Raw genomic sequence first — 25602 nt, 5'->3', positions numbered from 1 at the left:
AAACTGAGAGCTTTTTCCCAAGGTTAAGAACACAACAGGGATGTCCACCCTCACCACTATTGTTCAACATAGTACTGGAAGTCCTAGCCTCAGAAATCAGACAACAAAAAGGAATAAAAGGCAATCAAATAGGCAAAGAATAAGTCAAACCCTCACTCTTCACTGATAACATGATGCTGTATGTAGAAAACTCAAAAGACTCCACCAAGAAATTGCTAGGACTGATACAGGAATTCAGCAAAGTCAGAGGATATAAAATCAGTGCACAGAAGTCAGTTGCATTTCTATACATTAACAATTAAGCAGAAGAAAGAGAAATCCATGAATCAATCTCACTTACAATTGCACTAAAACCATAAGAAACTTAGGAATAAACCTAACCAAAAAGGTAAGGGATTTTACTCTGAAAACTATAAAACCCTTATGAAAGAAATTGAGGGGGGATCCCTGGGTGGCTCAGTGGTTTAGTGCCTGCCTTCCACCCAGGGCGTGATCCTGGAGTCCCTGGATTGAGTCCCACATTGGTCTCCCGACATGGAGCCTGCTTTTCTCTGCCTGTGTCTCTGCCTCTGTGTGTGTGTGTGTGTGTGTGTGTGTGATGAATAAATAGATAAAATCTTTTTTAAAAAAAAAGAAATTGAGGAAGACACAGAGAAATGGAAAAACATTCCATGTTCATGGATTGAAAGAACAAATATTGTTAAAATGTCTGTGCTACCCAAAGCAATCTACACATTCAATGGAATTTCTATCAAAATACCATCAATATGTTTCACCAAGCTGGAATAACCAATCCTAAAATGTGTATGGAACCACAAAAGACCCCAGATAGCCAAAGGAATGTTGAAAAAGAAAATCAAAGCTGGAGACATCACAATTCCAGACTTCAAGCTATATTATAAAGCCATAATCAACAAGATAGTATGGTACTGGCACAAAAACAGAGACATACGAATCGATAGAACAGAAGAGAGAATCCAGAAATGAACCAACAATTATGGTCACTAATCTTCGACAAAGCAGTGAAGAATATCCAATGGAAAAAAAGACAGTCTCTTCAACAAATGGTTTTGGGAAAATTGGACAGCCACATGCAGAAGAATGAAACTGAACCACTTTCTTACACCATACTCAAAAATAAACTCAAAATTGGGGTGTAGGTCAGTTAAGTGTCTGCCTTCAGCTCAGGTCATGATCCTGAGGTCCCGAGATTGAGTCCCACATCGGGCTCCCTACTCAGTGGGGAGCCTGCCCCTCCCTCTCCCCGCCCCCCGTTTGTGCTTTCTCTTAATATCTCTTTCTCACTGTCAAATAAGTAAATAAAATCTTTTTTAAAAACTCAAAATGGATGAAAGACCTAAATGTAAGACAGGAATCCATCAAAATCCTAGAGGAGAACACAGGCAGCAACCTCTTTGACCTCAGCCACAGCAACTTCTTGATAGACACATCTCCCAAGGCAAGGGAAACAAAAGTAAAAATGAACATTGGGACTTCATCAGGATAAAAAGCTTCTGCACAGCAAAAGAAATAGTGGACAAAACTAAAGGGCAACCTATGGAATGGGAGAAGATATTTGCAAATGACATATCAGATAAAGGGCTGGTATCCAAAATCTATAAGAACTTAACAAACTCAACACCCCCAAAATAAAAAAAATCCAGTCAAGAATGGGCAGAAGACATGAACAGACATTTTTCCAAAGAAAACATACAAATGGCCAACAGACACATGAAAAAATGTTCAATATCACTTGGCATCAGGGAGATACAAATCAAAACTACAATGAGATACCACCTCACATCTGTCAGAGTGGCCAAAATTAGCAAGTCAGGAAACCACAGATGTTGGAAAGGATGTGGAGAAAAGGGTACTGTTACACTGTTAGTAGGAAAGCAAACTGGTGCTTTGGAAACTCTGGAAAACAATATGGAGGTTTCTCAAAAAGTTGAAAATAGATTTACCCTATGACCCAGCAATTGCACTAGTAGGTATTTACCCCAAAGATACAAATGTAGTGATCTGAAGGGATACCTGCACCCCAATGTCTATAGCAGCAATCTCCACAATAGCCAAACTATGGAAAGTGCCCAGCTGTCCACCGACAGATGAATAAACAAAGAACATTTGGATAAAATATATATACACAGGAATACTACAGGAATACTACTCAGCCATAAAAAAATGAAATGTTGCCATTTGCAATGACATGGATGGAACTAGAGAATATTATGCTAATCAAAATAAGTCATTCAGAGAAAGACAAATACCATCTGATTTCACTCATAAGTGGAATTTAAGGAAACAAAACAGATGAACATAGGAGAAGCGAAGGAAAAATAAAATTAGACGAAAACAGAGAAAGAGGCAAACCATAAGAGACTCTTAACTCTAAGAAATAAACTGAGGGTTGCTGGATGGAAGGTAGGTAGGGGTATGGGGTATCTGGATGATGAACATTAAGGAGGTCACTTGATGTAATGAGTGCTGAGTGTTGTATGCAACTGATGAATCACTAAATTCTACCCCTGAAACTAATAATACACTGTGTTAACTAAATTGAATTTAAATTTAAAAATGTAAAAATAAATAAATAAAAATAAGAAAACAAAAAAATAAAGCAACTTCGTTGAAATATATTTCATTCTATACAATTAACCCATTTAGAATACACAATTGGATGGTTTTGGGAATATTACATTTTTTAAGCTGTGGTAAAATACGTGTAACATAAATTTTGTGATTTTAACTGTTTCTCAGTGTATAATTCAGTAGCATTCATTACATCTACAATGTTGTGCAACCATCACCGCTATTTCCGAAATGTTTTCATCACCCAGACAGAAGCTCTGTACCCATTAAATAATAGCTCTCCATTCCTGCCTCCTCCCTGCCCCTGGTAACCTTTCATTTTTCTGTCTTTGCGAGTTTGCTTGTTGTAGGTATTTCATGTAAGTGGAAGCATACAATATTTACTCTTTGTGTTTGGCTTATTTCACCTTGTTTGGCTTTTTAGCTTATTCTAAAAATAGAAAGTAATTGAATCACTATTGATTTACCTGATGTTCCTCACACACCAAATTCATCCCAAGGCCAGACTGACATTTATGTCCTTCAAAATTACCCCCAAACAAGCTTCTGCCAGTGTACCTAGACTCGTGAAATAGGTATATTCATTTCCCTTATGGGACACCCACATTCCTGCTGTTAGGAGCCCTCTGGTTTTCCTGGGGAGTGGCTCTGGTAGGTTTCCGTGATCCCGGGAGCTCTGGTGTCATATGCCCCTCCCAGAAATGATGCATCAGCATGCTTTCCTCATTGGCCATGACCTAAACCGAATTTTCATGAAGAGAGAAAGTGGTGACCTTGGGAATTGGCATTATATGTACTTCTTGTTATCTGGACCTTCTGTGTGCTCTGGGGTTAGAAAGGAATGTGTTGGTTCTGAAGAACGTGCACTACTGAGATACATCCTCTCCTGTAGACCTAGAATCTCTGCCATGTCCAATTCCCAGGCTCTCCAGCCTCCCAGGCTCCTCTCCCTCAAGCTGGTCCTTGAGAAACCATACTACACACCATTTTTTGTCTTTTCAGCTTTCTGCGCAGCCAGAGAAGGTGCTACCATGGGTCCAGCCTACCCCTACCATCTAAGCAACCATTAGTCAATAGCTGACCAGGTGATAGACATCTCCTTGGCTTATTATGAAAGAGTCCTTTTTTTCCTTTTTCAGGAGCCAGTGAGTCCATGGGCTAGGCCTCATTTCTGACAATATCCAGCACACTTGGCCTTGGAGACCTTTCAGAAAACTCAGATGTAGGTGAAATACAAGAGAAGGGGTAGTTCAAGGATAGCTTCAAGGCCTGGAGACTGGATAACCAAGAACCAAAGTGCCTTTCACAACTACAGGCTAATCAATAAATAACCCCTCTGCAAAAACTACAATCTCTAAAAGGCATATTATCAGAAAAGAAATTGTTACACAGCAATAGATAACTGACACATCCCCTCAACTCTGTACTCTTGCCCTGCCTCAAGTCTCTAGGCAACCATCTGTCTGGGACCTTAGCACATTGGCCATCTGCTCTGGCTCCCTATTGACAACCCACCCTATTGACTGCGCAGAATTGGCTGGTCAAGCTGATACTGCAGTCACACAACCTCCAGCAAAGGTATAATTTCCACAGGGAAGAGGATTTCCTTTTCTTCCTTATATGACATTTACCTTTGCCAGAAAAATTGACCAAGAAGCCCTCCTGAAAAGGAGCCACCTTGGGCAAAGACACCAGAGTTTGCCACCCCATCATTTGCCCTTACTGAATCATGGGCATAACTGGATAGAATGGGTCTTGTATTACCAACGGAATTTAATATACTGGGTAAACTGGGGCTGGGGTGGGGGTCTTCTCTTTCTCAGATCAATTGCTTATGGTTCTGTGCAATGTTTTTTCACCCAGAATATTTATTATGCCCTAGTATGTGACAGAAAACCGTGCCAAGCACCAGAGATGTCAAGAAGAGCTCATAGCATAGTGGGATACCTAAGCAGGTTTTAAAAATTACAGCAACATTTTTTTTTGGTTTTATTTTTTTTTAATTTATTTTTTATTGGTGTTCAATTTACTAACATACAGAATAACCCCCAGTGCCCGTCACCCATTCACTCCCACCCCCTGCCCTCCTCCCCTTCTACCACCCCTAGTTCGTTTCCCAGAGTTAGCAGTCTTTACGTTCTGTCTCCCTTTCTGATATTTCCCACACATTTCTTCCCCCTTCCCTTATATTCCCTTTCACTATTATTTATATTCCCCAAATGAATGAGAACATATAATGTTTGTCCTTCTCCGACTGGCTTACTTCACTCAGCATAATACCCTCCAGTTCCATCCACGTTGAAGCAAATGGTGGGTATTTGTCATTTCTAATAGCTGAGTAATATTCCATTGTATACATAAACCACATCTTCTTTATCCATTCATCTTTCGTTGGACACCGAGGCTCCTTCCACAGTTTGGCTATCGTGGCCATTGCTGCTATAAACATCGGGGTGCAGGTGTCCCGGCGTTTCATTGCATTTGTATCTTTGGGGTAAATCCCCAACAGTGCAATTGCTGGGTCGTAGGGCAGGTATATTTTTAACTGTTTGAGGAACCTCCACACAGTTTTCCAGAGTGGCTGCACCAGTTCACATTCCCACCAACAGTGTCGTGAGGGTTCCCTTTTCTCCACATCCTCTCCAACATTTGTTGTTTCCTGCCTTGTTAATATACACATTTAATGCAATCCCTATCAAAATACCATGGACTTTCTTCAGAGAGTTAGAACAAATTATTTTAAGATTTGTGTGGAATCAGAAAAGACCCCAAATAGCCAGGGGAATTTTAAAAAAGAAAACCATAGCTGGGGGCATCACAATGCCAGATTTCAGGTTGTACTACAAAGCTGTGGTCATCAAGACAGTGTGGTACTGGCACAAAAACAGACACAGAGATCAATGGAACAGAATAGAGAACCCAGAAGTGGACCCTGAACTTTATGGGCAACTAATATTCGATAAAGGAGGAAAGACTATCCATTGGAAGAAAGACAGTCTCTTCAATAAATGGTGCTGGGAAAATTGGACATCCACATGCAGAAGAATGAAACTAGACCACTCTCTTTCACCATACACAAAGATAAACTCAAAATGGATGAAAGAACTAAATGTGAGACAAGATTCCATCAAAATCCTAGAGAAGAACACAGGCAACACCCTTTTTGAACTCGGCCACAGTAACTTCTTGCAAGATACATCCACGAAGGCAAAAGAAACAAAAGCAAAAATGAACTATTGGGACTTCATCAAGATAAGAAGCTTTTGCACAGCAAAGGATACAGTCAACAAAACTCAAAGACAACCTACAGAATGGGAGAAGATATTTGCAAATGACATATCAGATAAAGGGCTAGTTTCCAAGATCTATAAAGAACTTATTAAACTCAACACCAAAGAAACAAACAATCCAATCATGAAATGGGCATAAGACATGAACAGAAATCTCACAGAGGAAGACATAGACATGGCCAACATGCACATGAGAAAATGCTCTGCATCACTCGCCATCAGGGAAATACAAATCAAAACCACAATGAGATACCACCTCACACCAGTGAGAATGGGGAAAATTACAGCAACATTTTAATAAGTGCCATAATAGAAGTCCTTTCATGGTTCTGTGGGGGCAAAGAGAAGGGAACCCTCACATGCCTGAGGTGGAGCAGGATGGGGACTAGGAAGGCTGAACTGAGGAAAAGATGTGGAAACTGAGTCTCAAACAATGGGCAAGAAGCTCACCAGCAAGGTGAAGGTGAACTATACCTGAGCTCTGCCTCTGCCCCTTCTTTTGTTGTTTACATTCCCTACCCACCAGCACCATCTTGCTCAAGTGCCTTTGGAAAGATTGAAAACTTCACCTCCTCCAAAACAGTAGCTTGTCTTTCTTGAGTTCTGCCAATGTGGTTGGGTCCTAGGCTAAGACAATAGTATGAATTCAGTCATTTAATCATTACAACCTCTCCAACAGTTAAATATTATTGTGATTATTATGCCCATTTTATGAGGAAAGAGCCAAAGCTTAGAAATGACTTGTCCAAGGTCACCAGCAGGTAAGTGAGTGGGTAAGGGCTCTGTTCCAGCCATGTGTTCAGCATGCTGCTCTCCTGCTGCTCAGAGCAGTACTCTGAGCATGCTGCTTCCCTCTGTCCTTCAGGCTCTTCAGTTTCACTCCACTGGGTCCAAATGTAGATTTCTTTTAACTTATTTATCCTACTTAAAATCTGTTGAGCTCCTAGAATCTGTTGAAAATGAATCGCTCATTATTTCTAAAAAAGGTTTTCAGGCACTATCACTTCATCCCATCCTTATGTTCCTCATCTCTCCTTTTTTCCATGTCTGTATGTCTAGACTGCATTTTGGATAATTTCTTCAGGCATATCTTCCAGCTCACTAATGCTCTCTTCAGGTATGTTTAATCTGCTTTTATTTTTTATTATTATTTATTTATTTTTTAAGATTTTATCTATTTGTTCATGAGAGACACACAGAGAGAGGCAGAGACACAGGCAGAGGTAGAAGCAGGCTCCATGCAGGGAGCCCGATGTGGGACTCAATCCCGAGTCACCAGGATCACACCCCGGGCTGAAGGCAGGTGCTAAACTGCTGAGCCACCCGGGCTGCCCTCAATCTACTTTTAAATCCAAGATTTTAGTTTTTCATTTCACTAATTTGATTTTCTGTGTTTAGAAGTTCTATTTTATTTTTTCAAGTCTGCTTTTTCTCTTTTTTTTTCAAGTCTGTTTTTTTTCTTTACTCATGTTTTTAACCTCACCTTCATTTTGAAACCATATTAAGCATACTTGTTTCACATCCTGTAAAATCTGGGGACTTATTCCAAAAAGATCTGGGCAGGTATATTCCTATTATTTTTGCTTTCCAGTCAGCTAGTGGTGAAGAGTTGTTAAAGAAAATAAAAGCTCTTCCCCTCTTCCCCCTGCCCCTACCACTTCACTCCATGCCCAACTTTAAAACAAGCAATTTCCCTTGTAGTCTGCAGCACAGGATGACTAGGTTACCGCACTGGGTGCAAAGCTCTTTGGAGTCCCAGCCCTACAGGGGCTCTTCTGTGAAACTCCACCTCTCCTCACCAAAGCCCCCCAAAGCTATGCCCTGAGGGCAAAAGCTGGATTCCACACTCATTGAGTTTTAGAGAGAAGTATTTTTGTTTCTGTGTTTTGTTTTGGTTTAGTTTCTCATAGATGTACTTAATTAGTTTTTTAGTCAGTATTTTTAGTTCTGTTTTGCAATTTTGATCTGCTTACCCAGCTCACCATATTACCCAAGAGGTAGTTTCTTACTACTCAATACAAAATAAATACCATACAAAAAATGATAGCCACCATCTATTGAACATTTACTGTGTTAGATTTAGGCTGAGCCTTTTATATGCTACATCTTATTTAGTAGTCACAGTAGCCTTCTCAGGAGAGAGCTGAGATGCACAGGTTATTAGATGCCCAGTATTCAGGTAAGGAAACTGAGGTTCAAGGAGATGGCATGGCTTGCCTGAGATCACATAGCTACAAGAAAACTAATTGTCCTAACATCTTCAGAGGATCCCGGCTTATGAAGAACAGAAGGAAGCAGGCTATTGCGCTTCACTGGGGGGCACTAAAGTTTCATTATCACCCAAGGCAATTTATAAACCTTGACTGCATTCTGGATTGAAAAATAGTAGCTATAAAGGTCATTTGTGGGACCATGGAGGCCATTTGAGCATGGACTGTGCATTGGATGGCGTAACTGGAATAAAGTTGATTTCCTTAGAGGTGATAATGCTATTGAGCTTAGGAAGGCAAATATCCTCATTCTTGGGAGACTCAAACTGAAATATTTAGGGGTAAAATGTCATTATGTCTGCAGTCAACTTTCAGATGATTTGGCACAAAGAGAGAGAGTATGTGTGTATATTTTGAGAGAGGCATGAAGTGGGAGTAGCAGGGTGTTCATAGCCAGAAAACCTGGCAAGGGGCACACTGGTGTTCATTACATTTCCCATCTAACTAGAAAAATAAGCTAGTTTTTAAGAGGCTAAAAAAAGAACCGGGGCTCTAAAGTTAGACAGTCCTGGCTCTGTGGCTTCCTAGCTATGTGACCTTGAGCATCTAACATATTTTCTTTTGTTTCTATTTTTCACCTGTAAAATGGGGATAGTATAAAATCTACCTCATAGGCTTGTTGGAGAATTAAGTAAGATAAATGTATGTAAAATACTTAACACAGCACCTGGCACATAGTTGGTGACCAATAAGTAGTCATTTTAATATTAAAATAAGAAAAAGGAGGAGAAGCAGACAGTAAAGGAGGTAAAGAAAAAGAGGAGGAGGAGGAGAAAGAGGAAGAGGAGGAAATGAAGGGAGAGAAGGAGAATAAGAAAAAAAGAGAGGGGAACAAATTGCTTCCCTTGCCCTTCTCCAAGGAAAGGTATTCCAACACAATACATGGGACACAATTTGACCAGGAAAGAACAGCAGTTGAGGAGCATGCTCACCACCCAGAGAGGTAGACAGAGTTTCTCCTAGGCAGGACAACTTAGATTTGGGGAAAGGTTTTGCTTCAAAGTTCTCAAGGTAAAATGGTTGATATCCTAAGTTGTAAAGGAAAAGCATTCAACAAAGTCATAAATGAATGCTGCTTAATTACCACCACACTGACTTCCCAACTCCAAGCTTTCCTCTCTTTTATTGTTTTTAAGATTTATTTATTTATTTATTTATTTATTTATTTATTTATTTGAGAGAGAGAGAGAGAGAGAGCACATGTGCATGCCAGTGGGGCAATAGGGAGAGCAGAGGGAGAGAGAGAATCTCAAGCAGACTCCACGCGGAGCATGGAGCCCGATGCTGGGCCAGATCCCATGACCCTAAGATCATGATCTGAGCTAAAATCAAGAGTCAGACACTCAACCAACTGAGCCACCCAGGCACCCCCAACTCCAAACTTTTCTGAAAAATATCAGAGACAGGCTAATATCAGCTGCACAACCACTGGCTATTCATCTTCCCCCAGGCCTGGTGAGCAAGGGAAAGACATCAGTCATTAATCTCTTTGTTCCTTGATCTCAAGTCTTTCCAGCAAAGCTGCTGAGATGCCTCCTTCTACAAGTGGGGAACACCTGCATGAATAGGCAGACCGCCTTTCACTCCACTCTACTGGGGAGACCCTGCCAGGTGTTCCACTACAGCTTTGCTTTTTTAAAGAATCATGTGTCAGTTATAATCCAGCAGTGAAATCAGTTTGGTTGGTTCAAGTCCCAAGTCTCTGACAGGAACCAGGAGGCCTGAATTGGAGCCTGACTCAGCCACTTCTCACTGGGAGATGGGGAGCCAGTCCTGAATCTCTGAATCTCACTTCCTCTCGTGGGGCTGAGGGCCCTCAGTTTGCCCCAACCATTGCCCCTGGCTGGACTTCTGAGCCTTCCCTGACAGATGGGTCCCCATCCACTCTACAGACACCATCAGATAACACAATCTATAATTATATTTGTATCTGTCAATATCTACATCTATATCTGTAGCGTCTGCAAAAAAAAATGCCTAGAGACAAGAAAAGATATTGGCCAGCCAATCTTGTAGATGCTCAGAAACGAATGAGGAAGGAGTTCCTTTTGAAATTATCTGGTTCACCTGTTTTCAATATTGTTTCCTGCCATGAAATCACTGGTGTAAAGCAATTTCATGCAGAAACCCCCACTGTTAGCTTGCTTTCCCTGCCTCCTTTGCAAGTGGTGCAGAGTGGCCATATTGGGAATTGGAGAAGGTGCATCTAGTTCACCATGTTATTCACATCCGAGCAGGACAGAAACAGAGCAAGGGCCAGAACCCAAGGCTTTAGAGTTCCCAAGAAAGAGGGCTAGGGATATATTTTTGGTCATTCAGCCAAAGCCACCCCCTCCCAAAAAGAACTGTAAATCTGTTTCATGCATTGGGCAGAGACCCCTGAACCACAAAGAAGATGGGACCTGCCCCTGTGGACGGTTGGATGCGAGAGGAAGTTTACAGGGGAGGGGAGTGGGAAGAGGGGCTTCTGGGAATAATTTCCCTGCAGGGGAGAGAGGCAAGAAAGGAGGGAGTCCCTGTTCTAGGCTACCCTGCTCCCTCTTTGAACTCAGCTGCCAAAGCATGATGTTTGGAATTACTGCTAACATTTTTTGACATGAAGGGACCAAGACAATGGCATTGATACCAAGTCAGAACCTGACATCACTGATCCCTAAATCAATATCAGCCATTGCCTGTCTCCAGACTTTTTCTTCCATAGGAAAGAAAAAAAAAAAAAAAAAAAAAGCTCTTGCGTGAACTCCCTTTAATCACGTGGTACACTTGCTGCTGAAAACGTCTCTGATTCAAGGGATTGGTGTAAATCTGCCACACGTTTATTTTCAAATCCAAGCATTTTTAGCTGTGGTGTTGCTTGCCTAGTTTAAAAATATTCAGCTTCATCTGAAATGGCATCAGAAAGAAAACAGCCCCAATTTTGTGTACTCATTGAGCATTTGTCTGAGCAAAGTGTGCTTGCAGCCTTGAGAAAGGGAGAGGGAAGTGGAGGTGTTTTCTTTTATAAACACTCTTCTCGTGACCGTGTCAGGACAAAGATTCTCTGGTAACCCACAATGCACAGAAATGTAAGGAGAAAGACGTCAGGCTGAGCAGAGAGACATGCTGAGCGGGGATCAGGCTGGGGGCCCATCACGACTACAAGTCCAGGCATGGTGGGAGGCAGCAATCCTGGTCCAGACTCTGGGGCGTGTGGACACACATTACAAAAGGGATGAGAAAAGCCAGCAGGAATCACCTCATACCAAAGGGCCCTCCCTGAAGAAGAAAGGCTAAGAAGCACGACCTGTCAGGTTTGTGAAAGGCAAGAATAGGACCCCAGATCTGTGTGGTTGTGGTGGGATGACCAGCCATGCCTGTTTGTCTGGGACTGCAGGATTTCCAGAAATGTGGGACTTTCAGTGTTAAAACTGGGAAAGTCTTGGGTGTGGATCCTCTAAAAAGTAGTTTCTTGAATGCAGGAGATACACATGAGATAAAACCCTCACCTCCTCAGCCTTCCCACCTGCACCACAGATGGGGGACATAGCAGCAGAGCCAGCTCAGTTTGGGGGGCCAAATCTGAGCTGTCTTCAGTCACTCCATTGGGTCTGAGTGAACAGAAGACAATGAATGGATGGATGGATGGATGGATGGATGAATGAATGACCCCAACAGAATATGATTATTTATGTGTATACAACAGTTCTGTTTCCAATATGATTATTTTCCATTGACTAACAAACAAATTCCATCAATTGACAAACACTGGTAAATCCACTGCCTCCTACCACTAGGCCCCTCGGGGCAAAGGAAACCCATTTGAGGCCATGGATCAAAAAAATAATCACATTCACACACATTTCACACTTGTACTTTTTCTGCCTCGAAGGAATTTACTTTCTATTTGAAGAGTTACTGTGAACACAGAAGAGTTATAATCTGGAAGCCTGTGGCCCAGGCCAAAGAAGAGGGGCTCACAGCAAGTGCTGTGGAGACAACACACAGCATTGAAATGACAGTGACCTTACCTGTGGCCCGGGCTCTAGGGGCATGATTTACAACATGTTGCCCATAGCTCTAAGAAGTGGGTATTCTTATCACCCCTATTTTACAGAGGGGGTATCTAATGTCTGTAGGATCTGGGCAACCTGCCCAAGGTCACACTGACAATAAGTGGTGGGTCCCATGTCTGTCTGGCTCCAGAGGCCATTCTCTTAACCCACACTCTGCTACTTTTGTGCTCCAGAGACAGAAGACCTGGGTAGGTCCTGATGCTGCTACTTAATGACTATGTGACCTGGGACAAGGTATTTTAGTCTCTGAACTTCCATTTCTCTGCCTGCAAAATGGGGATATAAGCAGTGTTGACCTCATCGGGTTGTGTGGAAAGTTCTATTCCACAGTAAGCTCTTAGTGAATGTCAAGGACAAGGGAGAGGAGTATCTAGGAGCGCAGTGCAGAGATGGTATGAGTAGGCCAGACTGGTGGTGAGGAGGAGCTAGCAGGCTCCTTGAGAAAGGCGGAGGGAAGTGGAGGTGTTTTCAGGGGCTGAAGGCTGAGGGATCAGCCAGTGGTTCTCAACCCTGGCCGCACATCAGAATCACCTGGATTATCACAACCAAACCAAGTAAATCTGCACATCTGAGAGTAGGACCAGGCATTAGAATTTCTACAACTCCCCAAGTGACCCCAATGTGCAGCCAAGGCTGCAGGCCTAGCCTAGCCTAGCCTTTTGCTCTTAGATGTGGAGTTTGTTAGGAGAGCAGAATCTCAGGTCCCACCTCAGATTTACTAGGGGGACTCTGCATTTGAACGAGATCCCCGGGTGATTCATAGGCACATTACAGTCGAAGCATCCCTCAACTCACCTGTGGGTCATACAGATGAGGAAAACAAGCCAAATGCCAGGCAGGCTTTGAACCTGATTAAAATCCAAAGTGCAAGTTGGAGGGGGAAATGAGGAGTGGCTGTTTACAACAATCACCCACGGATAACCTCATCTCCTGGCAAACGCAAAGGGCGGGGGTGATAGGTCTCCGTGTGTTTAAACTTCAATGAATCTGTGATTGTGGACACTCAGGAAGTCGGGGTTCTGCCCGCCACCTGATGTTTGCTCATCTGTCACAGTATCAGCCAGAGGACTAACATTATCTGGTGTCAACAACATGCGTGCTGGTCCCCGGGCCAGGATTAGCAGAAAAATATCATCCTGTGTGAGGCCTTGGAATCATTATCAGGAAATAATTCCCGAAGAACTTTTCCTCGCCCAGAATGCGCAGCTCCCCATCCTCTCCATCTCTCAAACCCACTCTGAGCTGCTCAGGTAGTTGCTGGGTCTCCAGCATGGCCGTGACCTGACCCTCTGTGACACAATTTGGGGCAACTTCTGCTGTGGCCCCAGACATACGGCTTTCTTTGGGAGGGAAAAGAAGTCATAACATCTAGAACTTGAAGAAATGATGTGAAGTAAATTCTAATCAGTATTTACTATCTCTGATAACCCCAATAGTTCTACCATCATTCGATAAAGGACAGCTAAAAAGCAGACTCTCCACCTTATATTGAAAGCATTCAAGAAGACAGTACAAATATGAAGCCCTGGTTTTAAAAAAGCAATCCATTGTGGTTCAATAGCTAACATTATCTCAGAATACCCAACTCTTTGGATTGGCCTATTAATCTAATCAAAGCTGTGGACCATCTCCCTGAAAAATGGGCATAGATGTGAACTTGTACCCACAACTTAATCTACAACGTATTCCATTTCCCTAGCTATAGTAATTGACTCAGGAATAGGCACATGGACCTGCTTAGAACCAATAAGACTCGATGAAAATTAAAGGAAGGCCCTTTCCTCTTTCTTATTGATATACAACAAGAAGGCTGTAGCCACAGGAGCAGAAAGCCAGCAGTTACCATCTTGGGGCCACAGAGGAGAGTCTCTGCAAGAATGGACTCAGCACAAAGAAAGCAGAGCCCAGAAATAAAGAGAAACCCAGTCCTGAACACTGCATGTGAGCCCTGAAGTCCTGTCAGATCTATCCCTGGGCTGCTTAGCAAATAAATCCTGTAAGCCCATGCTTAAACCAGTTTGAGCCCCATGCAACAGAACGCACTCTGATGAATAATCTTCATGAATTCATTGGTTATTTTCGGTTTTTTGTTTGTTTTTAAAGATTTTTATTTATTTATTTATTCATTCGAGACACAGAGAGGGAGAGAGAGGCAGAGACACAGGCAGAGGGAGAAGCGGCTCCATGCAGGAGCCCAATGTGGGACTTGATCCTGGGTCTCCAGGATCAGGCCCTGGGCTGAAGACGGCGCTAAACCGCTGAGCCACCGGGGCTGCCCTCATTGGTTATTTTGATGGTTCTTCACATAACTGCCAATTAAACAAATAATGTCACCATACAAATGCTTTTTATGACCTAATGTTGGCCTTCAGTTTCAGTAAATCTTTTTATTCCTACAGTTAATCCTCAGCTTTCCCAGACTCCTTTATAAATAAACCCCTTCCGATACAAGGTTCCTTTACTCCTATGTACAGTGATGTTTTCGTGTACCACAGAATTGCAAATCATGATATATTATATCATATCACAACAAATATATAAATCTGATTATTGCAGGCTAGTCTAGGGTCCAACTTTTGGGAAACTATTTAACATCAAAGTACTCTGAAATCGAACAATTCATTGTCATGACTGTGATTAAATGCAATCTAAAAGAAGATTGAAAAAAAAAAGGAAGATTGTTCTTAGGTTTCAAGGATATACATGTCATTTTTCAGACTACAGAATGTTGATTTCTAGCAAGCCAGAATAGGAAGAGTCTGCTGTCAGCCCAAACCCAGGTTTAAGTGAATTCCCAATAGTCCTACAAAAAGGACTATGCCATGCAGTAAGGAGTTTGGTCTCTGCAACCAGGCAGACCTGAGATAAAACCCCAGATCCTATGCTTTCTAACTTGGACCACCCCTGAGTCTCCATTTCACCTCTGTAAAAATGGGCATATTAACATCTCTCTTTCAAAGCTACTAAGAGAATTTAAAGGCTCCACCCTCCCTCTGCACAGGTCACATTCAATTATTTGTTATCCACAAAGACAAATTCCCAAGTACTAGGGCACCTACTTACGGTTATGAAAATTAACAAAGAAAAAGAATCAAGCATGTGTCATGCTTCTCCTGCACACACTGTAACTCAAAAAAAACTGAAAAGTGGATGAGGAATTTCCCCTTATAGAAGAATTTTAGTTAATAAATGAAGAACAGATGACGCAATTAGAACATCATCAGTTTGCAACCCCCTAACAAACTAATGGATGTGGGTGTTGGGCACCAATGATTTCTCACATCTCAAAAATAGAGTGCCACATACTATGTGTTTCTTGAAAGAAAAAAGCACCATCTGTGAAGTGATCTTGCAAAAAAAATATGACATCAGAATCCAGTCAAGCCTCTATCAAACTGCCAAATTTCAAGAAATACAGGGGACAGAGGAACCTGTGATATGTCACCATAGAGAAACAGCCAACAAAATCTAGAACATGAAAAAGTCAACAAGTGAACAACCTAGTCTCTTGAACAAAACAGTTGCAAGAAAGAATAGAGAGGTTGAAGAGGAACCTACCAATTAAAAGACATGTCAACTAACTGGAACAGATGGGCCCCATTTGGAACTTGATTGAAATAAGCTAACTCAAATAAATTGCAAGCAATCAAGAAATCTGAATGCTGAGCATAGGTAACAAGGAATTGTTAACTTCAAGATGCAACAATGGAACTGGGGTTATGTTTTTAAAAAGAAGGATGCCTGGGTGGCTCAGTGGTTGAGTGTCCGCCTTTGACTCAGGGCATGATCCCGGGGGTCTGGATCAAGTCCCACATTGGGCTCCTGCAGAGAGCCTGCTTCTCCCTCTGCCGATGTCTTTGCTCCTCTCTCTCTCTCTCTGTCTCTCATGAATAAATAAATAAAATCTTTTTTAAAAAGAGAAATCTTTACCACCTTTAGATAAATTGTGAAATGTTTATAGGTAAAAATCTTAACCTTCTGGGATTTGCTCCCCAAAAATATCCGGGGTAGGGGTGAGAAGTATTGATATTGACCATGGTTGAATATAGTCAACATGTAGTGATGTGGGTTCATAATATGTATTCTCTCAATTCTGTATATATTTAAATATCCTATAATTAAAAGTTGAAAAATCTCCCAAGCATTGTTGAGTTACGCAGATTTTATTGAAGATTTAGGAGCAGGATGGAAAGTTGGGTTGTGAGAGCAAAACTTATTTAGATGTTCCCACTAGACTACCCCTGCCTCACTCAAGTCTTCTCCTCCCTGTTGTTTTGGCCACATCTGTCCTTCCTCTACCCCCTCCTGAAACCCACCTCCTCACTTCCCTCTTGGCCCAGGATACTCCATTCTTCATCACAGCTTCTCCACCCCACTCAGCAAAACCAGAGCCTTTCATGCAGTCCAGCAGTGACTCCCAGTGTTTCTCCTACTACCCTGGGGGCCTCCTGCCACCATATCAAAGGGCTGGCCCACAGCTATTGGTGGCTGTTCTTCCCCGGGTTTAGTCCTACAGCTGCAGAATCATCTGGGAACCTTTTTTTTTTTTTTTTTAGGGGAGGTGGTGCAGAGGGAGAGAGAGAATCTTAAACAGGCTCCATGCCCAGCATAGAGCCTGATTCGGGGCCTTATCCCTTATCTCACAACTCTGAGATCATGACCTGAGTCAAAATCTAGAGTTGGACACTTAACTGACTGAGCCAACTAGACACCCCCATCTGGGAGCTTTTTAAAATAAAGCCCCACTGCACATTCTCTCTCTCTCTCTCTCCCCCACCTCCCCCCAACTCCCATTCTTCCTCCATCTGGAACGTACACACCTACACCAATGGCTGAACCCAGAGTGGTGAGTGGTGAAACCCACTGGAGAGCAAAAACGCAGGACATTGCATGTGTCATATTGTCAATGATCAGCTTCTGGGATCCAGACTGTGGTTCAACTCTCTTTGCAACCTCCAGTAGGAGCTCGGACTGCATGTTTAATAAATGAATGGACACCTACTGAACAGGCAGGATGGTATTTAATGTCTTATCCAAAGCCCACATTGAGTGGCTCTGCCCTGTACACTTTGAGGTGCTCAGCTGGTGCCATCAGCAATTTTCCTTGTTCCCAGCTTCCAGCGTGGGTCACAAAAAGCCTTGCCATTTTGCTAATAGAGAAATCCTAGAGAAATGAGACATGGTCATGAGCTTCCCTTCAAAGAAATGTGGCAGTCTTGAGAACACAAGAGGGCAGTGCTGCTGAGCATCATGGGCAAGTGTTATTACTTCAGATTCAATAGCTCTTATAGATAAATAGCAGGAACATAGTGTAGGTAAAAACAGAGAGGGAAACAACCACAAAGCCCCAAGGGAAAGAACAAAATCAAGAGGAACTTGTTGAAAAAGACAGACATCAAACCTATGGAGGGGAGTGGGGGAAGAAGAACAAATCACAGTAATTTTTGGTTTCCTCAAGAAAAGTTTGAGGCAGCAATTAAAACAAGTAGGAATGAGCTGGAATAACAATCTTGACAGCTAGAACTAAAGTAGAAATTGGGGATGGGGTGGGAAACAGAAAAGAAGCCATCTGAGACCCAAAAGATAAAATAAAATGTGTTTGATCCAAAAGAAGGACACAAAATATTTTTCAATGACTTGGGAAGATTCTAAATTTGGTAAGATGGGTGGTGGTGAGGATTTTCAGGCTGTCCCCCACTATCTAGAATGCCTAAGAGTGTAAGGAGATCATCCTGGAGGATTCTGATCACAGCCCCACTGTCCTTGGAGAGCACAAAAGGTGGGTCTACTGCTAGATTCAGGCCACCCTCCTAGATGCTGTCAGCAAAATCTCCACAGGTGCTAGTCTCATGCTGGCCCCTTCACAGAATGCTCCTGCCCACCCTGGGGGGAAACTTGGTCCGTGTTTCACCAAGCTCTTCATTCTGAAGTCCAGTATCTTTCCATATTCTCCAATGCTCTAGTCACTTTCCCTCATATTGAATCATAGGATGATCGAATGGGAGGCTGGGGGAAGAGGGGCATCCTTTTAAAGACATTCTTAGTGGACACACTAACTCCCTGGAGAATCCTGCCAAAATGAAGATTCTGGGTCACATGTCTGGAGTGGGACTTGAGAATCTGCATTTTTGTCTCAATCTCCAAGGTGATGCCAGTGCTACTTCTCCCCAGACTATACTTTGAAAGCAAGACTTTGGGCCTCATTGTCCTTATACAGTAGCCACAGGCCAAATCATATACAATTCAAAATTCACTTTCTCAGTCACACCAGCCATATTTCAATAGCCACCATATTGCACACAGCAGAACAAAACATTCTCATCATCACAGAAAGCTCTATGGAGCAGCAGGATAGACCAATGACCTCCTCAGAAAGAAATCCTTTTTCTTCTCCAGTGTTTCTGCCTGTGAGATAGGAAAGTTCTCATTCCCACAGTATGTTTCTGGGTGGATTCAGCTGATCTGATCCTTGCACCCACCTTATTTTCTGCCTTGACTTTTCACAGTCAGTCTCCCTATTTTGGAGATATAAATGAGTGAGACACAGCATATTATTTAGTTCTAAACACTCATTGGCATCAGATAAACATCTCATATCTTTGGAAAAGGTGGCAAAGGGCTTATTTACTGGCAAAGGAGTTGTCAAAGGCTCTACCCTTGCCCTGTTGATTCATAGCTCTTGGAAAACCAGTAAATAGGGAGTTCTTATTTTAAGGGCCTCTCTAGCCGTTCAATGGGGAGCACAAAATAAGAACAACCTCTGATTTGTACATGGCATGTAGCAGTGTAGAGGCAAACAGCTACTTGAGTCCTAGTTTTATGTTCTGTTTGTGGGGAAAGATGAGGGACCTTCCCTCTTTCTAAAAGACGTATAGAAGACCATCTGTCGGGATCCCTGGGTGGCTCAGTGGTTTGGCACCTGCCTTTGGCCCAGGGCGCTGTCCTGGAGTCCATGGATCGAGTCCCGCGTCAGGCTCCTGTCATGGAGCCTGTTTTTCCTTCTTCCTGTGTCTCTGCCTCTCTCTCTCTCTCTCTCTCATAAATAAATAAATAAATCTTTAAAAAAAGAAGAAGAAGAAGAAGAAGAAGAAGAAGAAGAAGAAGAAGAAGAAGACTATCTGTCTTATATCAGAGTAACATATCATATGGCTCTTGTTCTTAAAACCATGGAATTCGTATGTTGGAGGCATAAGTCACACAACTTCAGGTGATAAGCAATGTAATTTTCTTGATCACTTTATAAATCATGATAATTCATGTGATAAGTCCTGTGATGGAGGCTGATATGTGCTTTCCAGATCTCCCTTCGGGAGTGAAGAAAGCACTTTTCCAGCTGTTGGCTGTGAAGCTGGCAGACGACCTCAGCTGTCAGCCCCTCTGGGGATTAGCCCAGCTGAAGGGAGCTGCCTCACCCAAGGTTATGCTCCCTTCTCCTGTGGATGCATCCAATGCCTTATCAGTGCAGAGGTGTACAGGTCCAGCCCCCTTATCCCAACTCAGAATAACTCTGAAGGTCTACCCCAACTCCAGAGCTGCCAATGGAGTTGGCTGAGATCTCCAATGGGACTGCATCCAAACCCCACTTCTCCCTTTGCCCAGCCCTGCTTCCAGCCTCTCCTCTCCAGAAGAGTTGATCTTGAGGGCACACCATCCTGCAGGCTAAGCTCTATCCTAGGATCTTCTGCCCAGGGAACCCATTCTGCGAAAGGTCCCGTTTTGCTATCTTCTGGCTATACCTGATTTCCAGGGGTCATCATAAACCCAAGACATCAGGTGAGGGTAGGGGAAACGATGACAACAGTTTTTCATTATCATCTACCTACACTGCATCACACATGCCCAATAGCCCATCTGGTCCTCAGATGTCTTTTCACACAGTCTATGCCAGCCTTTTTGGGGCCAACTCTTTGTATGTGTGTCCCTCCATGCTCCTGGACATAAAGGAATCCACTCCTCTGTTCCCACATCATGCTGGGAACTGACCAGGGAACTCTATCTAAAGCTCCATCTTTATGTGCACACCACACAGCCATCTCTTTTCTAGGTCTTTCTATTTCTTCAGGCTCAACCTCAGAAGTGGTGCCAATCTGCTCTCAGATCCCACATATCTCTTTAGAAATTTCTGTGTCCTTCCTCTTCCCTGATCTAGGCCTGGGAAAAGTAGCAGGATTCAGAGCCCTTCTATGGTAGATTTCAGATGGCTACCAATTCTTTGATATTCCTCCCCTTAAAGTAAGATTCATGTCCCCTGTTCTTGAATGTGGGTGGGCTTTGTGATTGCTTTCAACAATATATCAGAGCAAAAGTAACACTGTGATTTTACTCATCACTGGGCCCAGGCCTTAAGAGTCCAATAATTTCCTGATGCTTGAAATATGCTTTCTAGAAGCCTTAGGCCACCATGTAAGAAGCACAACCACCCTAAGTCCCCCATTCTGGAGAAGCCATATGGAAGTGTACCAGTCATCAGTCCCAGCTGAGCCCAGTCTGAATTCCTAGCCTATGAAATTGAGATGAAATAAAATGGTTGTTGTTTTAAGCTGCTGCTACTCCTTCTCAACAACGTTGTCGTTGCTTTCTTTATGCGTCTCCATCTGTATTCATAGATTCCCTTCAGTGAATCTTTGCTGGTTGAGGGGCATGACTGTACCGACCAGGGAGCTAGAATCTCTACATCATGCATCATGCATCATGTAGTCTCTCAAATTACTCCGGCCTGAGCACATCCCTCTCCCTGCCAATGGTTTGGCTTTTGAATCTCAAAAGCCAGGAGTCTTACCTACTTTCTTATCTACTTTCTGCTGTGCCTTCTCTTCCCTGTAGACAAGGGACAGAAGGGCCTTGTTGACCAAATTGGCATGGTAGTGGGAGATCAGCAGAGGAAGAAATACAGAGAGAAACATGAGAAAACATTTAAGTATGACACTGAATTCTAGTGACTTTTGAGATCAAGGTCTAAACCACTTCTGTTACAAAGAAAGGAAGACACAGGAAAATCAGGAGACCATGCAGGGCTGGGTGGCAGAGTGAGAACTTTAGATCCATGGACTCTGACTTCCAGCCTTATAGTCATTTAGCAAGTCTTCCAAAATATGTCTGGGATACTTATTTGAAGCTGAATTATCCATCTTGAAAATACAGTTCACTCTCATTCAATGCTGATGGAAACGTAAACTGGTATAATGACTTCAGACTGCCACTCCACACCTAAAAGAAATGAGAACATGTCCAAAAAGTGGGTACAGAAATGTTCATAGCACGTTTATTCACAACAACCCAAACTGGAAACAACCCAAGTGTCCGTCAACAGGAAAGTGGATAAACAGACTGTGGTATACTCAATACCATCGAATACTACAGCAATAAAAAAAAAACAAAACCAGACCACCAGGTATGCAACAAGATCATGGAAACTCACAACACATTGTGTTGAGCAAAAGAAACAAGACACAGAAGAGCACATACTGTATAATTCTATTTATATGAACCTCAAAGACAGGTAAAAGTAATCTATGGGGAAGGGCTCTCTGGAATGAGAAGATTGGCTAAAAAAGAGGCACAAGGGAATATTCTCACATGGTGGAAATGTTCTGTGTCTTGGCATATACATATGTAATAGTTTAATAAAATCAAGATTTTAAAATTTTATTGTATGTAACTTATACCTCAATTAAAAAAAACATAAATATATATGTATATGGCATATATATACACATACAATACACTCACTATAAATACATGTATATTCCATATATGTATGTATTTTATATATATTACATATATGCACATCTGTATGTACTTCATGTATTATATAGCACATATATATTATCACTTCCAAATCTAATTCAAGAAGTTATTCTTCTGGGGGTGCTGAGGTGGCTCACTGGTTAAGCATCTGCCTTTGGCTCAGGACGTGATCCCAGGGTCTGGGATTGAACCCCAAGTTGGGCTCCCTGCTCAGCAGGGTGTCTGCTTCTCTCTTTCCCTTTGTACCTCACCCAGCTTATGTTTTCTCACTCTCTCTCTCTCAAATAAATCAATAAATAAAATCTTTTTAAAAAGAAAAAATTGTTCTTCTGGTTACTGTTCTTTTACCTCCTGGCATGATTTTGATTTTCATTTTCCCCGAGATCAGTCTCCTTTCTTTTGCTTTAAATTTTTATTTTATTGCTATGATTATATTATTGGCAGAAATTCATTTTAAGTTTTTAATATTTTTCTAAATGGCTGACCTATCAGGGGTCCTATAGTTCTACTCTCCAAAACACCAGGAAACAAACCCTTTCCATCTGAATGCACTACACAACCTTCTCCTTCAGAAATCTCACTGCCTCCCCAGAATCTACCAGAAGTGGGAAAGGTCTTCTCAACTCTCAGACCTCCATGCAGGTTCAAACTTAAAAACCTTGACTCATACTGTTCCCTATGCCTGGAAAACCTTTCCTTCTGTATCTGTCCAACTTCTCTACATGCTTCCAAACCCAACCATCCTTGGTATCCTCCCCTTAATCTTCATCTGCTTTTCATGGCCTCTGTGTCAGCTTTCTTCCCACTGGACTCTAATTCTCTATTTCACTCCTGTGAATTTTCCCAGCTCATGTCCAGGGACATGTCTGCATGGAATTCGCACCCCCTTTCTAGCACAGTGTCTAGTAAACATTGGGGATGCAATTTGTTTGGAGGTGTCTCCAAATGAATGGATAAATCCTCAGGTTCCATTATAATACAGCTGTTTCACTTTCCGTAAATAAAAAATCTCCAACATTGCAAAAATTCATCTGGAGATTGGGGAAATAAAATGTTCACAAAAATAAAAGTGCTGTGAATGCAACTGTAAATGGGAAACCTCTCCTTTCTATGGAGACTAATTGCCCCCAACGGGCTAACAGCAAATAATGAGTAATGAAGGATGCCAAAATTATTTATAAAGCTTTGGCTCCTGTGGCTTTGATAAATTTATCATGAAATGCCCTACAGAACCTCAACCCCAGGGGGGGAGTCCATTGCTTCTGTGATCATGACTTGAGATGTGTTTAAGGCTGGGTTTCAGAAACATCAAATGCTTGAGTGTGTGTGTGTGTGTGTGTGTGTGTGTGTGTGTGTGTAAGAAGTCACAAAAGCTTTGGAAAACTAGAAAACTTACTATCTGGGCATACATCTTATTAGTGATGGCAAACCTTTGACACATCTGTTCCAAACCCCCACTCATTTTTCTCCCTACAGATCCTGGGTAGGAAGATACAGGAAAGCCTGCTTTTGTGAATTTAAATACAGGTTTCCAACCTAAAAGTCAGGTGGACATGAGTGATTCCTGGAGGTAAGTAGATAGAATATCTGAGTAAAAACCTCAGTTCTACCCAAGATTTGTGACCCCAGAGATATCTGCCCTCCACTATCTTGCCACCACCCCTAGCACTCTGGGCTTTCCCTTGATGTAGGAAATATTTTCAGTAAAAAAGTTGAAGGAAGAGGATGAAGGAGCTTAGGTGGAGGTAATCATCATCAGAGCAGCTATGACCCTCTCCAGAAAGCTCTGAGCAGACAAAAGTGTTCACAGGACCTGAAAGTAACATCTTTCCATACTTTCATGGAAAATGGCATCTTGCTAATTGTGATTATATTCTGCTCTAAAAAAAGTGGAAATTGGTTCTATGAGTCTTAAAGCTCCAATATCCTGGCAGGAGGCACAAAGGGAAGGAAGCCTGAGCAGTTGTATGATCTTGATGCCTCTTCAGTAGGAAGTGAAAGCAGGACTCCTCTGGCCTTGGTTTCAGAAGATGCTCCCCTACGCCAGTGAGATAGACAGGGAAATCCGAACCACAGTCTCCCCATATGGAGATGTGCCAAGGACATGAGAACCCCCAGCTGGATCAGGGTTGTGAAAACAAGATCAGAGTGTGGGAAGGGATAGGATTGGAGGAGAAATTCTTTGCAGAAAACTGTGCTGATGCCTTGAGGGGCTGGATGGAGTGCTATGTCCATTGCTTCTGGTCTGTAGGGAGTGGGCTTCAATAGAAACATCCAGAGGGCTTCTTCTGGGTTCTCCGCAGTTGGGGCCAATGTGGCCTAGAGTTGTACTCCTGCCCAGGTAACCAAGGATGTGTGTACCAGATGTGGGCCATGTTAAGTCTTGTTCAAGCATTCAGCTGGGAGGACCAAGGCCTCACAGGATGAGAGCTGTGAAAAGTGGACACCCTGACCATGGCACTTGGAATCAATATTGCTATCCTACTTCCATGCACTGTACTTTGATGGGGTCTCAAACAGCAGCTTGCATGTGGGAGAGAGGTAGGTAAGAGAAAAGCAGAAGTCACTTCTCCTTCCCAGTGGGAGATAGCTGCCAACCACAGGTGTTAGCATGGAGTGAAGTCTTACCTTTGAGTGCTGTATGAGCCATGTCTTTCTATTCCATATTTTTTGGATGCTTTGACATCTTGCTGATCCTGGAGGACTGCAAGGGCTAACCAATTCTTAGAGATATTTTAAAAAGTAAAATAAAAATAAGACTTGCCTTCAAAAGAGGACCTTCCTATGCAAACCAACCAATCCAGAGCCTCTGCCCCCAACAACCACCGCGCTGGTCAGACTCTCACGCTAGGCCACTATCCAACCCAGGGCCAGATACCAGGCAACTAGGGACAGTTCCTATGCACCAACGCCTGCTAAAATTATTCAAACCAGCCAATCCTTAATCTGCTTACCCAGCCTCACAGAAACTACAGTAAAGGCTCTTGCTCACATTTTTCCTCACTCCCTCTGCCTGACCCCTGTGCTTCCATGTGTGGCTCCTTGTGACAAGGTACATCCCCTTCTCTTGGGATCTTCTCTTGGGATAGTGTCATGAACTATCTTTTCAATGGCAGCCTCCTGATCTGTTGGCCTCACTGTATCTGAATAATAACAAAACCTACATTTTAGAACAAGTGAAGATGGAAGCCTTCATTAATATCCTTAATTGGATGCATCCTCATTATTAGCTAAAAGTGACTGAAAGACCATCTATGACCTAGGTCAGAGTAGGAAACAAGTTATATTAATGTTCAGAGGCTAGGGAAAGTTATTCTCCTGAAAAATTATAAAAGGACCATCTGAGACAAAAAATAAAGTTGCATTTTGGTTTTGACACAAGTTGTATTTATGGAGCAGACCATTTTCAGCTATATTTAAATCATTATTACTGTTCACAGCCTGAAATGTTACTGCACCAAGAAGAAGAAAATGTATTCTACAGTTTAGAGCTCTCCATGGGCTTTGGAAAAGTGACCCTGCAACAAACATCATACATGTCACACTCTCGCTGTTCTATGCTCACTTGAATGTGCAGGTATTGGTAGAAAAGGAATATGAGGGTTGGGAACTGTGAAGTCACAACTGCCAAATCAAAGCAGTCAAATCTAA

The 25602-nt window shown here is 42.5% G+C and overlaps 1 long non-coding RNA gene across 1 annotated transcript in view; it reads right to left on the bottom strand.

Moving 5' to 3' along the window:
- Positions 1 to 21116: 21116 nt before the first annotated feature.
- LOC144294074 (uncharacterized) overlaps positions 21117 to 25602 on the bottom strand; it is a 32379-nt gene continuing 27893 nt past the window's right edge. The window contains exon 7 of the long non-coding RNA XR_013361469.1: positions 21117 to 21411. This is a non-coding gene — a long non-coding RNA (uncharacterized LOC144294074). The remainder of the gene's footprint in view (positions 21412 to 25602) is intronic.

The sequence above is a fragment of the Canis aureus genome, chromosome 22 (assembly GCF_053574225.1).
Source record: "Canis aureus isolate CA01 chromosome 22, VMU_Caureus_v.1.0, whole genome shotgun sequence".
In the NCBI taxonomy this organism is placed as follows: domain Eukaryota; kingdom Metazoa; phylum Chordata; class Mammalia; order Carnivora; family Canidae; genus Canis; species Canis aureus.
The sequence above is the reverse complement of the archived record's forward strand: the minus strand, read 5'-3'. Positions and strand labels throughout refer to the sequence as shown.